Source organism: Ambystoma mexicanum, chromosome 1p, assembly GCF_040938575.1.
Source record: "Ambystoma mexicanum isolate Mex_15411 chromosome 1p, UKY_AmexF1_1, whole genome shotgun sequence".
In the NCBI taxonomy this organism is placed as follows: Eukaryota; Metazoa; Chordata; class Amphibia; order Caudata; family Ambystomatidae; genus Ambystoma; species Ambystoma mexicanum.
Window position 1 is genome coordinate 1,170,199,808 of NC_090921.1, and position 15,925 is coordinate 1,170,215,732.

Here is a 15,925-nt window from a genome sequence, read left to right on the forward strand (position 1 = left end):
ACGAAACTGGACCAAACGGAAGGAGTGGAAAAGAAAATCGAACACCACAGCCAACTAGACATTCCATCGCAAAAGTGAACGACCAGAAGAGCCCCCAAAAAACATGGAACATCAGTCCTTCAAGAGGCCCGTGGGACTGGTTTACATCTACCTGGTCTAAGAAAACTATGAAATAGCAGCGAGCAGGGCCGGGCCTCGAAACAGTGGGAACAACGTCGACCATCGAGAAACGCCCGACAAGGATATTTTCATCCTCGGATCCTGGAACACCAGAGGACACAATCACCTAACTACGCCGGGAGATGCAAACTTGGGTTTCTTCGACATTCTATGTCTACAAGAGACATGGCTGCTTGAGAAACCCACCTTGGATGGATTCTGCTTGGAAATCGCAGCAGCAACGAGGGGACCCCTAGGAAGACCATCATCTGGGCTGCTAACGGTGATAAAAAACGGCCTGGGTCTCGAAGTGCCGAAGAAATGGAGAGAATCATATGAAATGTTAGTGACCCTTACCACATGGTCCCCATCCACCCAGAACGCCAAGAGGATAAAACGCAACATTTTGGCAATTATAAATTGCTACTGGAATCCCCAACGAACAACCGTAAAAGAGTTCTGCTCAACGATGAGTTCGACCATCAATCAACTATATGAAGAGTTTGATGAAATAGAGATAATGGTATGTGGGGACCTCAACGCAAAATGCAACAAAGAAAATCAGGGACCTTGGACAGACGCAGCTTTGGAACGTGGAAAAGCCAGGATGGAAATAATCAGCTCGAGAAACCTACAAAATACAGCTGCCCTATTCCCCAGCCAATTGAACATTCCAAATTGGGAACGAGGTGCCTCTAAAGCGACGTTAGATTGCATCTTTATCTCCGCGGCCATAGCAACAAACATAACAAGATTTGAAGTCATAAAAACGGCTAATAGCGACCACAACCTACTCACATGCACTTGGCAGGGGTGGGAACCAAGGAAACCGGTCTACTCGGCCACAGTGGGAACGAATGCCCAGCAAACACGGCTATGTCTAACGGAAGCAAACCTCAAACAAATAAAATCGGTCTGGGAGGAAAAAACATCAGCTAACCAACTAAGCAAGAATAAAGAGAGACCAAATTATCTCGCTCTGCTGCTGCCATACAAGAAACCGGCAGGAGCCAGAAGGACGCCCCAACCACACACTGCCCACGCATATAACAAAGAGCTGGTAGAACAAAGAAAACTAGGGCGCAAACTAAAAAGAAGGGCAAAAAACTCAAAAAAAGAACAAGGCTGGCGGGAGTGGAAAACTGAAGTAAAAAGATACGCAAATTGGCGGAAAGAAACTAGAGCAGCGCAATACCAACTAGACTCTGAAGAAATGCTGAGAACACTGGCAACAAACAAATCTAGCAACTTCTGGTCATTAATCAAAAAAAGCAGCCTTACATCGAACTCAGCTCCGATAAATGCTGTCCCAGAAGCGAAATGGATCGAGTACCTATCAAGGGAGTTTGAAGAACCCAAGGAATCAGTAGAACAGACTAAAACAACTGCAATCAAGACCTGGGTATCCACCTCAAACCCGGAAGTTATCGAATTAAAAATCAGAAAATTGAAATCATCTAGAGCTCCAGGTCCAGATGGATTAACAAACACCACCCTCAAGCAATTTCCAAAAGAATGGGCAGAACTGATTGGAAGAATTTTCGAGGAATGCGAAAGAACGCAACAAATCCCAGAGTCCTGGCTTAAAGCAGTTATCGTCCCGATTCATAAGAAGGGTTGTCGGGAAGATCCAGTAAACTATAGACCAATCACATTACTAGACATTATGGGAAAGATCTTTTCTTCGATCATTCTGGACCAGTGGAGGATTTGGGAAAAATCAGCAAAGTGTAAAGACACTCTGCAAACCGGCTTCCAAAAAAATGGATCAACAGCTATTAACACCTTGATATTTAACATCTTAAAAGCCAAAGTAAAAGAAGAAGCACCCAAGATCTATCTGGCGTTTGTTGACCTGTCAAAAGCTTTTGACAAAATAGATAGAAACCTGTTATGGAAAAAATTGGAAGTCTGGGATTGTCCCAAATCAGTGCTCGACCCTCTAATCGCACTACACTCGCACACAACTGTAAGAGTGAAGCTTAATCAAGAGGGCACCTTATCGGACAAAATCCAGGTAAAAAGAGGAGTAAAACAGGGCTGCCCGTTTGCGCCAGCGCTCTTTATCGCCTTTCTTGGTGACCTGCAATATGCTGAAGAAAACATCAGAACATTTCCGCCAAAAATAGGGAAAACCACCATCCCCCGCCTACTATACGCTGATGATGTAATTTTGATCGACCAGACTAAGGTGGGACTGCAAAGGAAACAAACAAATCTTACAGAATACATTGCGACAAATCATCTAGAGATTAACAAAAATAAAACAAAAATCATGACACTTGAGAAAAAATCGAAAAAACCAACAAGAGCAAGTCATGGCACTTAGATGACATAAAAATTGAAAAAGTCAAAGAGATCAGATATCTAGGGTTCGAACTAGACAACTCAAAAACTGATCAGGCAATGCAAGCAGCAATCTGGGACAAAGCGAAGAGACTGGCAGCGCAAATGAGAACACTGGATAGGAAATTTGGCAAATTTTCGCTAAGCCCAGCAATTAATTTTTACAAATCGAAAGTTGTGCCGACGCTAATCTTTGGAACAGAGGCCTCACTTAGCATGCCTCAGACGATATGGAACAAAATAGAAGGTCTGATCTGGAAAGCCGCTTTAGGGCTACCTAAATCAACGGCAATTGCGGCTATCAGAAGAGAGCTGGGACTGCTATCATTGGCATCGATAGCGGAGTTCAGTGCAATGAGACTATTCAGAAAAATCATCTTAGCCGACTACCTGCCATTATACGCTTCGATCAAAGAAGAACTGGAGTACGGTAACTTCAAAAAATGGGCCAAAATCAGAGAAGAAAGTCTATCGGATATATCATGTACAGAAACAGATCTAAAAGAAAATCTGGATAAAACCAAACGCATACTCGAAGAAAGGGACTGGATCATGACGTTGCAGGCAGCAGCTGACAACAAACTATTACAACACCTTCCGCCCACGTTCAACAAACTGAAAGTGCCAATCAAGTAGGTCATCAAACTTCCAGAAAAGAAAAAAAGACTGCTGTTCATGAAAGCGAGACTCAACATACTGCAGACAAAAGAAATACTCGCAATTCGAGGCATGGCGGAAAACCAAACCTGCCGACTATGTAAACACACGGAGAGCGTGGAAACGCTCAGGCACCTGGTGCTAACGTGTCCCTGCACCAAACAAAACAGAATCATTTATCTGCTACCAATGATTATGAACCCCCTGTTGGCCCAGGAAGACGATATGTGGAAAAGATTAATCTCCGGAGAATCCACACGGTGGACGGTGGCCATGGCGACCCTTGTTGAACTGGCTTTCACACAGATCAACGAGACCATCCGTTAAATCAGGCAACTTTCATGCAGCAAGCTTATTGGCCAAATCGCGCGACAACCTCTTTTTTTTTGGCTGTCGCATCCCGCACTACCCACCTAGTTTTTGATCTGTGGCAAGCCTTTTTAGAAAGAACCTGGAAAACCTTTTTAGAAGAACCTGAAAAGAAAAGCTATTCAAAAACAAATTCTCAAAGCTTCCTTTGATAAAAATACAGGTTCACCTGAAATATAAATCAAATTAAAAAAAAATAAAAAAAAAATATTAAAGCTGCTGCCAGTACTGTCAGTCCATTGGCCATCCATGTTGGTATCCATGAGAATATCTAAAACAGCCAACCTTCATCCTTTCCGACATTTTTTGTTTCTGCCTCCATCTTCGTGTGAAGTTCAGAAAGCCTGGTGATGGAATCTGTCAACGTCCCGTTGCCTTCATCATTGGCAAGACCTTATGTACAGCAAGGAGACCCGATCTTGGCGCAAACGCCTCCCTCCATAACTGTGAGGAGATCCAGAATGCATCTGTTCTGGAGGACCATTAGTGTAACCGCTCTCGGCTCCTCCTTGTTAGCGTTGAACCCCTTCATGGTTGAGTAAATTGTTTGCATCAGTTCCCACCTCGTGATGTGGAGCCACTTGACATTCGTGTTTGTTTGTACTGCTGGACCAATGGATGCAAACATTTCACTTGTGCTGAACAGCCTGTGCTCTGGTGGGATTGCATACAATGCCATTTCCATGTCTAATGAGGCATAGTTTTCCCCTCTTCACTCCCCAGTTAGGTGGCAGCTGCAGATATGCTTTCGATATGCAGCCCCAGTAGTGGTGCATGAGTACTGCTGTTCCAACCTTCATGCTAGGTACTCTCAAAATCTGCTTGCATCCTTAATTTATTCCAACCTCTACTTCACCATCATTCTGGAAACATAGAGCTGCTCCCTTGAGCAGTATGATGGGCCTGCTTCGTTTTCTACCCATGTGAGAAGTTTTGCACTTGCTTAACATTCCTTGAGGCGCTTGTCATTTTCTTGCTGTACTCCTTCAACTGGAATCGTTAGGAGAGCGGTTGCTTGGTGCCCCATCACTCCATCTTTCCATCCTTCTGTTGTGTATACTTGTCCATACACCAGCATCTGCGGTCTTTCCCAACAGCCTGGCATTGCTCCTATTTCCATAGGTCCTGTCTTGGGACAATGTAACTCCTTTTGTGTCACTGTCTGCACCGCCCCTTTGCGCTGGCCTTCTGTTATATACTCTATGCTGTTATCTGTGTGCCAGTAATCGTCCAACATTTCCTGGATCTTTATTTAGTTATCTTCGTATGGGAACGTCTTCTTGGACATCCAACTTAGTGTGGCACGCTTCCCTTGAAATCGTCCTCTTGTGGTGCATAGCGATAGATGCACGAGGCATTGTACTCTTGCCACTGGAATTTCAGTTGCTACAAATGTTCTGGATGTACTCATGGCAATGGGGATGGGAGAGCAGACATAACATCTCTATTTTGTCATTTGTTTTCCCACTTTGGCTATACCACATGTTATTTGATATACGGGCCGAATCAGTTATGTAGGAATTTACCGGATTAAAATCTTCTCCTGCACTGTGCCTAGTTCTTTTTACTTTTTTAGCAATGCTTGTTGTCTGCCCAGACATGGCTTCTGTCACAGTATGGACTGGGGTTGCTATAATACGTTTCAAAGCTTGAGCCTGTGCGAACAGCAATCTTCGTAGAATGAGGAGTGTACAGAGGTAGAGACAGCAGAAGACACAAAACATTTTCAGAATATTACAAATGACCACTCCCATCATTTATTCTTGGGTGCTCCTTTCCGTTGATCGAAGGGCTTGTCCAACTCACCTGAAAAGTCTCAGAAATGCGTTTTTATTGTGTTAGTGTATGTTAAATTAAGTGCATGTATGTGGTTTGGTGTACACTGGGAATACAATAAGAGCTGAGATTCAGAGTTAGGGAGCACATCCACACTTTACAGAGAGAAGACATTAGGTTACCTTTGGCCACACTTTGGAAGGTACAACACCAAATGGAGAACAAAGCAGGGATAGGATTTACTCGGTTAAGAACAGTGTCCAAGACCCCAAGAGGGGGAGACAAACAGAAAGAACTTTGCAAACTGGAAGCAAGAATCATCTGTAAATATAGAACAGTGCTTAGTGGCTTGAATTCAGGCCTTGAGATGGGGGTTTTCCTTTAAATGCACAAATGTTCTAGATTAATTGCCCTCAATGAATTGTTTGAAGAAAGTATGAAAGTTCGAATTAATATTCGAGGAACTGTTATGTATCAACCTTTTACAATGAGAAATCATCATATAGCAGCCTATTTAAGATGTCTGGTTGCCAGACAAATAACTTATAAGTCGTATGATGTAGAAGGATTGCAGAAAAGATAGTCTCAACATAGATTTGTAACTTAACTATTTGGAGATTGATTAGATGTAGCTGGAAGCAAGTCCATCAGCGTGTCCATAAAAAATAAAACATTATGTTTGGTTAGTTGGCAGTGAAAAGCTCAACATTGGGTAGAGCAAGCAAGTAAGTATATCATTCAATACATGGACTTCAAAGAATTCATCAGTGGACTTGGAGCAGGAGAACACACAGTCTTGAATGATGGGATAAGTAATAGTTTTTTCAAATAGAAGCTTTTAGAGTTATATATGATCGGTAAACAAGTAATAAATGAGCAGTAGTCATGGCAAAATACGCAAGCACAGTGGAGAAAAGAGGAGCATATGCAGTGTGGAGATCTAGGCGGCGTTTAGCGTATCTATCGGTGTGAATGAGCAGTTGAAGCACATGCGCAAGGAGGGAGTGTCAGTAAGATACACCTGCATGGTAGAAAACCGCAGTGAATAGTTATCGACGTATGACATCGTTGCACACCCGCTGAGGTAACCTAGCAACTACATAAACAGTTCGGAGGCGCTGGCACAGTTGCGGGAAACCATTAACTGGGAAGAGAAGGAGAGGTTCATGAGTGCTAACAAGAGCGTGATATAGGTAAGATAATGGCTATAAGCAAATGTTAAAGGGGCTATGAAATCCTATTTACTGTTGATAATATATATGGGCTTCATTGATATGATATGATATGATATGGTATTTGTAACGCGCCTATACACAATTGTTTCAAGGCGCGACGAGGCAGGGAGGGAGGGAAACAAGGGGAAGACAGACAAACGATCCTACTAGGCCAGGTGTCATTCAGATCGCGCAAGTGCAGAGGTAAGGGGAAAAGGAGAAAGTGCAAGGGGGAGGAGGTGGGGGGGAAGTGCAGTACAAGGTAAGTAGCGTAATAAAATAATAAATAATAAATAAAAAGGGCCAGCTGGTGGCAAGTGCGAGGTAAGTGCAGAGCAAGTGCTGAGAAGTGCTGGGAAGGGGGGCTGTAGGGATACAGTGACAGTCCCACAGTGCAGGGGGAGCTAGGGAGGCAGTGCAAGTGGAGAGTGGCTGGGCCCTGGACCGAGGTCGCTGAGAGTGGCCCAGATGCAGGTTTAGTGCAGAATTCAGTGGGGAGTTAAGCAGGTTTAGCAGGGGAGAGGGAGAGAGAAGGCAGAAGCGAAGAGGAAGGTTTTGAGGTACTTCCGGAACCGGAGATGGTTCTCCTCAAGTTTCAGGGAGGCAGGAAGGCTGTTCCAGAGGGAGGCCCCTGATGCGGAGAGAGATCTACCCCCAGCTCGTTGCTTCGAGAAGCGGCTGACCATGAGGGAGTTGGAGACGGATGAGCGAAGGGCTCGTGAAGGAAGATATTTAGGAAGAGAGAGTTGAAGGTATTTAGGCCCCAGGCCCCAGAAGGCCTTGTGGACAATGCAGAGGGTTTTGAACTTAATCCTCGCAGCCACTGGGAGCCAGTGAAGAGATTTCAGTCCTGGAGAGATACGGTCCCTGGGCTTGAGGCCAAGGACAAGTCTCGCAGTTCTGTTCTGGATAAGTTGCAGAGGGCGGAGAGTAGAGGCAGGCAGATTAAGATAGAGGCTGTTACAGTAGTCCAGCCTTGAGAGAACCAGGGCTCGGGAGACAGTGAGCTTCTGGGGGAAGGAGAGGAAGGGAAGAATACCTCTGAGGAGGTGCAGCTGGTAGTGTGACTTCTTAGAGACGTCAGATATATGAGGAGAGAAGGAGAGTGTGGAGTCGAAGATGACCCGGAGGTTTTTAGCCTTGCAGGTAGGGGTGGGAAGGGGGCCAAGGGAGGCCGGCCAGAGAGCTGCAGGGAAGGAGGGAGTGGGTGTGCCGATGAGTAGAATCTCAGTCTTACTGGCGTTAAGGCAGAGGTCATTGGCAGCACACCATTCCTGGATAGCAGACAGACAGTCGGAGATGAGGGAAGGAGAGGAGGAGGCCGAGGGTAGCCTGAAAATGAGCTGGGTATCGTCCGCATAGTACTGGAAGTGGGGGCAGAGAGCGGCGATGCGGTGGGCAAGGAGTGCCAGATACTGGTTGAAAAGCCAGGGAGAGAGGTTGGATCCCTGGGGGACACCACAGGTGGAGAAAAAGATGTCAGAGAGGAAGGAGCCCATTTGGACCTGGGAGGGTCGACCGGAAAGGAAAGAGGTCAGCCATGCCAGAGCCTGACCAGTGATACCCAGGTTATCACGGAGACGGTTGAGCAGGATGGCATGGTTGACAGTGTCAAAGGCAGAGGAGAGATCGAGCAGAATGAGAACACAGGGAGTGTTGGAATCGAGGTTAAGGAGCAGGTCCTCACGGATGTTCAGGAGAGCAGTTTCCGTGCTTCTGGCCGCTCTGAAGCCGGATTGATGGTCATGAAGATTACCAACAGATTCAGCATGGAGGTTAAGCTGGGAGATGGCCAGTTTCTCCAGGAGTTTGCCCAGGAAGGGAGTAATGGAGATTGGGCGATAGTTGGCCGGGCAGGAGGTGTCGGAAGAGGGTTTCTTGAGGAGGGGGTGCACAAGGGAGTGCTTGAGGGGGGATGGGAAGACTCCAGAGGCGAATGAGTGGTTGCAAAAGTCAGCCAGGGCAGGAGCCAGGGAGTCGATGTGGTCCTTGATGGTTTTGGAGGAACAGGGGTGAACCTGTTTAGACGAGGCTTTCATAGATCGGACTTGTCTGGAAACCTCATCAGCAGAAAAAGGTGGAAAAGCAGAGAAGGAGGGCGGAGGGGCTGCTGCAAGAGAGCAAGAGGAAGAGCCGGGAAGAGAGGGAGGGAGGAGAGCGGAGGAGAGCGAGGACAGGATGTCCTGAGTTTTTGAGATGAAGTGCGAGGCCAGTGCAGTGCAGAGGGCCTGGGAGGGGACAGGAGAGGTAGAGACTGCAGCAGGGTTGGCCAGCTCCTTGCAGATTTTAAAGAGTTCGGCCGAGTTGTTAGATGCCTCAGAGATGCGGGCTTGGATAAGGGCTCTCTTCTTGGTGAGAACGGAGAGCCGGTATTGCCTTTGGAGCAGGCGGCAGGCCAGTTTGTCAGAGGATGAACATGAAGCACGCCATTTCCTCTCTGCCACCCTGCACTTGCGTTTTAGGGTGACGAGATCCGAGTCATACCAGGAGTTACATTTGGCTTTGGGCTTCAGGCGGATTCTCATGACGGGGGCAAGGATATCGATTGGACATTTTATTAGGGAAACTGTGAGGAGAATTAGAGGCAATGGGCAGATATATTGAATCTGACTTAAGAGTCATTCCATTAGATCAAATGCGAATAACGCACACAAACGCATAATGCTATCCCTGGTGTAATTATGTATTCATTATTTACAAGTTAACTAGGGACGTCCATTTGGAAAAGACTAAAGAAAAGTGATATAGTTCTGTGTATAGTCCTGATGTCAATTGATGGTTCTGTAAAGGTAAGGACCCGTTTCATTCAGATCGAACACCCCGAGATGTTTGAATGAATGAGGATTGACATCCATATTTTGTTGTAGATTATCTAACGAGCAAACGGGCTCAATTAAACTCAATACGAGAATAGTATTGGAGACGGTGCCTCATTATGAAGAGAGGTGAGATGATTAGAGAGATTGGGATATATGTAATAATACCTGATAACTGGTGATTAGGAACAGATTGATTTACGCATGAATTGGTGTTACAGGGATTGGAATTCATATGGCGATAGTAGGTTCATATAATACCACTGGCATTCAAGACGGCGGTGGACACACTGATGAACTCATTGATTAAGTTAAGTGTGCAGGTTAAGAGGAACTCACTTGCAATGTGCATAAGGATACGTGTATGACACTTGCCTTGTTGGATAACAATGCAATATGAATTAAGTTCAATTTGAAGACAGGCTGCTCAATATCCTTATGTATATCTTTTTGTTTTATTTTTGCCTCCCCTTGATCTGGATCTACCCCTGGTACATGACCTGGTTGGTATTCAACAGCTATATGTATTTGTCTTTCTCAATTTGATATTGTTATTTTCTTTGATGACAAATTAAATGTGACTATTGTTTGATATATTGTTGTGATGAAATAAATGTAATACAGTGTGATATGTATAAGGGTGATTTACCAGCCCTGATGAAGACCTATGTATTGTGAGGTCGAAACGTGTGTTGGCAGGAACATGAAAAGGACCAGAATGGAATAAAACAATTGAATTAAGAATATAAAACAATTGAAAAAATGTTTGATTTATACCCATTAGTGGTTATTTAGTCATTTGCAGAGTACGTTGACCAAAGGTCAATTAATATTGTTTCTAGTAGGGAAATTGATGGGTTATGCGCAGTGGACAGACCATAAATCTTTTTATGCACGTTTCAGAGTCAGACTTGTTAGGGGACTTTGAGTCTGTTTTGGTAGTCCTTGCAGCAGTACTTTCCCACACCCTAATTTAATTATATGATTTAGAATACAGAATCAATAATATAGTGGTATGCGCAGTGGAGTATAGGTTCCCCCCCAGTTGTGGGAGGTTTGGATTGGTTAGTGTATGTTAAATGAAGCTCTACGCCGACAGTATTGGGTGAGTGCTGCGAAGGACAATCTCTCCCACACTGTTTGGATTCTCGACTCCCCAAGCAGAGTGATGACAGATGGGTTTCCACAAGTCAGTTGTGGATAAATGTGGGCAACATATAACACAAAGGCCCGAAAAAAACAATCGTGGAGGTATCATTCTATCATGTTCGGTCCATACTACAAAGCAGATGAAACACTCCTGGAATGAGTTATGTCTACTGAGAACCATATAGCTTGAATTGTCCTTACTTTCTCGATGAATGCCTATTGTAAACAAAAGAAACAATGTGCCTATTCTAGGTGTACATAATGTCTCTCCCAAGCTCTCTTGCTCTAGACCGCGTCATCCCTGGTTGTTGTTCTTCATTGTCTTTATCTTCCCCTTGCATCAAATCGTCATCTCTTAGACAGGAAACGAGCTCACCTCGGAAGGGCTTAACGTCTCCAATATAGTGCCACGCTTTTTTCCTGTGAAGTTTTACTGCATGCTCTGTTGCTTGCAGGCCTCGAGATATCTAAAAAAACATGCTAGACCTGCAGGTCGAGTAACTTCGTTTATCTACTTCACCTTAGAGAAATGCACTCGCCCCGCAAACTGGATGGCAATTTTCCTTTTAGTGAAAAAACATGATGCCCACCGGAAAAAAAACATTACTAGTGTTGTATAAATGCATTTTCATAATAGTGAAAACTAATCCAGCTTTGGTTTTAGTTAACCTCTAAACGAGTCAGGACATATCAGCAAACTGCAAGCCCATTTGATTTTCTTACTAGAAAAACATGGCAATGCAGGAAACATCATATATGCAACAATCCACAGATATTGATCACATGCAAACACTACCACCAGGTTTATGTAAAGTGACTGCTGCACCGCAGGCCAAACACATTCAGATGTAATTTGTTATGAAGCGCTTCATGCTGGATTCTTCCAGTTTGCAATGTAATGACAGGAATTATCATCATCAACCACGAAAGGGTATAAAGCTGAGTTGGCCCTGCTGGAGATTTCAACATGAATTGCCTGCTGGCCTCGTGTGGGAGGAGAGCGCTTAACTTGTGAGATGTCGTGAGAACGTGGGAATTTGTAGCATATGCAATCTTTTGTTCCCTGCACAGATTATGGGGCAAACATGTAGCATTAAAACACAAGCACAAACATGGTCCACCTGTCATGCAGCACACTTAGGACCTATAAATACACAAGCACGCTCACAAGCACATACACTCACACTAAAAGACACACGGGCCCTTACAAAAAACACACAAAAACACATACACAGACAACCAAAAACACCTGCACAAGCCCACATACAGAAGACCACACACAAGAAATACATACGCTATCATACAATGCCACAAACATGCATAGAACCATACTGACTGACAAAAACACACACACGCGTGCGCGCACACACATATATACAAACACACCCAAGCTTCAGAAACCTTATGGGACTGGTACATGGGAACACAATTCCACAGAAACAACAGGCGTGCAATAACTAATGAAGAGGCTCCTTCCTGTTGAGGTCTGATTTGCAAAAGCAGAACGTGTTTTGTCTTCTGTGCTGCCAGAATGTTTGAGGAGAGCCAGCACCTGCAGCAGCTCCAAATCTGGGATACTTCCCTTAGGATGACAGCATCTTTAATATAGACCTCCTCCCACACATTGGCTTTCTGTCTGGATCTTTTTATTTCTGTTTGTCTTTTCTGAGCAGGATTTTTGTCCTTTCCCACTTTGGCCGGAAGATGCATCAAAAAAGAGTCAATCACGTACCCTCCCGTCCTGCATATTCTTCACTCCAACTCCATCTCCCTGGCCTCACGTCGCTATGGAGAGCCAATGCTTCTCTTCTGCTTTTCATTTTCCTCTTCCTGGCGCACATTCACACCCAGGACCAGTAGAGATAATGTTCACTTGCAGTCATTTGTACATGTGGATAGGTATGGTAGGGTGGCCGTGCAAATGAGATATACACCTATCCTCAAATATAAGCAGAGGGATACTGCCTGAGGTGATTATAGCTGAACTTTGTGTTACAATATGTTGGACTATGCTAAAATATGCCACTTTTGCTTCCCCAGAGCACATGTGTAGTCTTTAGTTTGCGGCAACTGTCAATATTCAGGAAATTATCTGTGTCCTGATCGCAGAACAGCAGAGGTGGTGACGTGAAGCGGCTCCAGAAACTATTAACATGCTACCCATCGTTCTATTCAAAGCAGGATGCTTAGGCCTGATCAAGCATGGCTGGTTTGCCACAGATTCCTTGTGAGCACTAGTATGTTTGGGCACCTGAAACATAACTGGGTCAGCGGGAGTTGATGTCCAGGCATTTCAGTGAAGGGATCCTGACCTGATATTGGTCTCCAAGCCCCTTTGGCTGTACACATTGTTACACTAGCCTAGACGAGACGATTTAGAACCGGAAATAGAACCAGCACTCAGGTAAGCGTGTGTTCTAATGTACTGGGATCCAGGAAAAACTTTGAACTGCACAGCTGCTCATCAATGGGCATAAACATATAAACAAGCTTGAACACACCACAAATACAACACACCAACCACAGCAAAGGAAAACACAAAATAAATGCAGCACAACGAAACATAACTGAACTGAAGACAAATACCTACAAAAAAGCTCGTCTAAATCCTAGAGAGGTAGACACAGCTGAACACCTAAGTAAAGACATGCTTTGCTGACATGTATTCCAGAAACAATGTACACTACAGTAGTGACCCATTCCAAGCCCTCAGGCCATACCAAAACATGCAGAAATGTTAAAGATGGCAGGCAGGCTGGCCGTTTGTAGTCTGGGTTTGACCTTGCTATGGGACCAAGTCTGCCCCATAGGTCAGTGTTTCAAATTATCCCAAATCAATGATGAAAGTGACTGACTTCAAAAACATCCCAAATCCCGGATTAGCAGCCATTTACAGCTCTGTCAATGCATCTCACTCCTGCACCCCATTATACCAGTACTGCAAGCCACACACAACGCTCTGCAAGGGCATTTCAACCATGACCTGACCCAAACCATGACCTGCAAGCATTCTGCTATTCCAGCAATGGGCCTTACACTCAGAAATTCCAGTGCACCTGAGTCCTGACCTGCAGCACCCCCTGCCTATCTACTACTGTTATCGGCACACTACTCGGCTGACGCATTTTAATCCTAAACTCAAACACATGCTGCTTCCCATATACAGCTCTGCCAAAGCATCTCAACCCCGACTGCAGCACCCCCGAATATTCCATTGTTGGAACACACATGCAGCTTTGTGAATATACGCATACCTGACCAACAACTCCCCACACTATTCTAGCATTGATACCTATATAGAGCTTTGCCAATATATCTCAATTCTGACCTAAAACACCCCTGATATTCCAGTATTAACATGTACATGTGGATCTGTCAGCGCACTTAAATCCTGACCTATTATCTCCCTGCTATTCTACGGACCCCCTCGCCTCCAACACACACAGTTCTGCCAATGCATCTCAATCGTGACTAGCACCTTTATCACCCCCCTTGAGAGTTAAGCTGCTTCTCAGGTGCCCTGCTCCCCACGAAATCTCTTATGGGATCCCGTGATTCACAACTTCCTGACTAGCAAATACAATAGTTAATTCTAATAACGCACACTGCCAAGTACACATTCTGCAGTTGACCTTTTGTCGTGTCCTTGATTTGTCTAAATGAGGTTGTTTATTATTAGGGCAGCTTAAATCTCTCCCAGTATCACTGGCCAGTAGGCAACAACGGCCAGTAAACTATTATCATCATGCGCCTGCAAGAGCCTTGCTATTCTATATAGCTGACTCGAATAATAGGTGTCACTACTCCCACCCCACCTATGTGTAGCTTTTAACCATTCGGATAAAAAGGATGAAAGACTGACATCACACGCACCTTAATTTTAATGGCCTTTATTAGAAAACAATTGGAAAAACAAATATTTTTAAAATGAAAGAAATATTCTACTATTTTCACATTTTTCAGATGTGATCCTTCATCTGCTAGCTAAATTTTTGTTTTACGATTGGCATAATTTGGAAATCCAAACTGACAAATCATAATATTGGAATATTGTAAAGACATGCTTCCATACATAGTAGCCAGTTTATTAGACAGTAGGATCTCGGTAACAAGTGCTCAGCATGGAGCCACATACCCGGCTACTTTCTTCTTTCTCCAAATTGCTCATGTCCACTGGCATAACAAAGATTCCTGATGGTTTCCCAGTGTGTTTTGCCACAATTAAGTTCATAGCAATGTCATCAGAGTTTAGAGTCTCATCAATTAATACATGTAAATCAGAGGGTTGGAAGAATGCTGCCCCAATAAAGACCATGGAGAACAGCCGGTCTCCATTGCCAGACTCAGACGCCAGAAGTACAAGACTCACATAACTGTCTGTGTGCGCTAGAAGAGGCCGAATTATGCTTTCTAAGCACAAAGCCGACAATCCGGTTAGGAAATTGCTTCCATTCTGAGAAAGCAAACATGATGCCTTCTGCACTAACGAGTGTGTCATCATCCATCATTAAAATAGCATCAGTTACCAGTGAAGAAAAGTCTTGCGGTCTGTTTCTCATTCGAAATACATTCTGCTTTCAAAGACTATGGGACCAGGTGAGGTCCAAGCGACTCCCAGAGCTCTTCTTGGGTCTTCTCCCCGATGTTATTCCATACAACTATCACTATGTGTAAATTTGGAAAAAGTTTCAACAACACGTCAGTTTTGTTGAATGTTTGCATGATTAGGGTGAAGGAGTGTGTCCTGCTGCCTTTTGAAGGTGCGCATTACCATCATCTTTGAAATTGGGAAGAAAGGCCGACAGGCCACCTATAACAAGGAGCAGGATGCCGATGAGATAGATAGGTGAAGCATTCTGGTCGCTCGCCCAGATAGCTTACAAATATTTTTAAAATACTTAATTTCAGTTAACAGCCTGGATATTTTCTTTCAGAATTATTTAATGAACTATTCGCGCTCAGGAAGCAAGAATCCAGATGTCAGGTAGAGGATGTAGAAAATGTGAGTATTCCCTTAAAGACGTCTGCTCTGTGAATGTTTACATGCTGCGACAAAATAATTCACCAGTCTGAAGAAGACATCCTTCTTTTGAAAAATCAAAACATGTTCACCAAAATTAGAACTTGCAAGAGTGAAAAAAACAGTGAGCTGTAACATTAAAATGATAAACACAATGCACTGCTGCCACCTAGAGGCTTTCATGGATAGAGCAATGCATTTACTGTAAAGACATTATTTCCAGAAGACACCCGCCTGCGCGGTCTAGTACTATAAAAATAGTACACAACTGTTAAAATAAGTACTCGCCAATGCAAGTGGGCGAGGGGATATTGCGAGGCCTGGCTTGCTATACAGTAGAGGGGCCCTCAAACATGGGCTTGATCCATGGTCTCACAAAGTTCCAGAGCAGAACCATGTCTTCCGGATAAGTAGTGGTT

The 15,925-nt window shown here is 44.3% G+C and overlaps 1 protein-coding gene and 1 pseudogene across 2 annotated transcripts in view; both read right to left on the minus strand.

Moving 5' to 3' along the window:
- LIN37 (lin-37 DREAM MuvB core complex component) overlaps window positions 1-15,925 on the minus strand; it is a 470,461-nt gene that overhangs the window by 342,090 nt on the left and 112,446 nt on the right. The gene's annotated exons all lie outside the window — the stretch shown is intronic.
- Window positions 14,471-15,339, minus strand: LOC138570718 (exostosin-like 2 pseudogene; annotated as a pseudogene).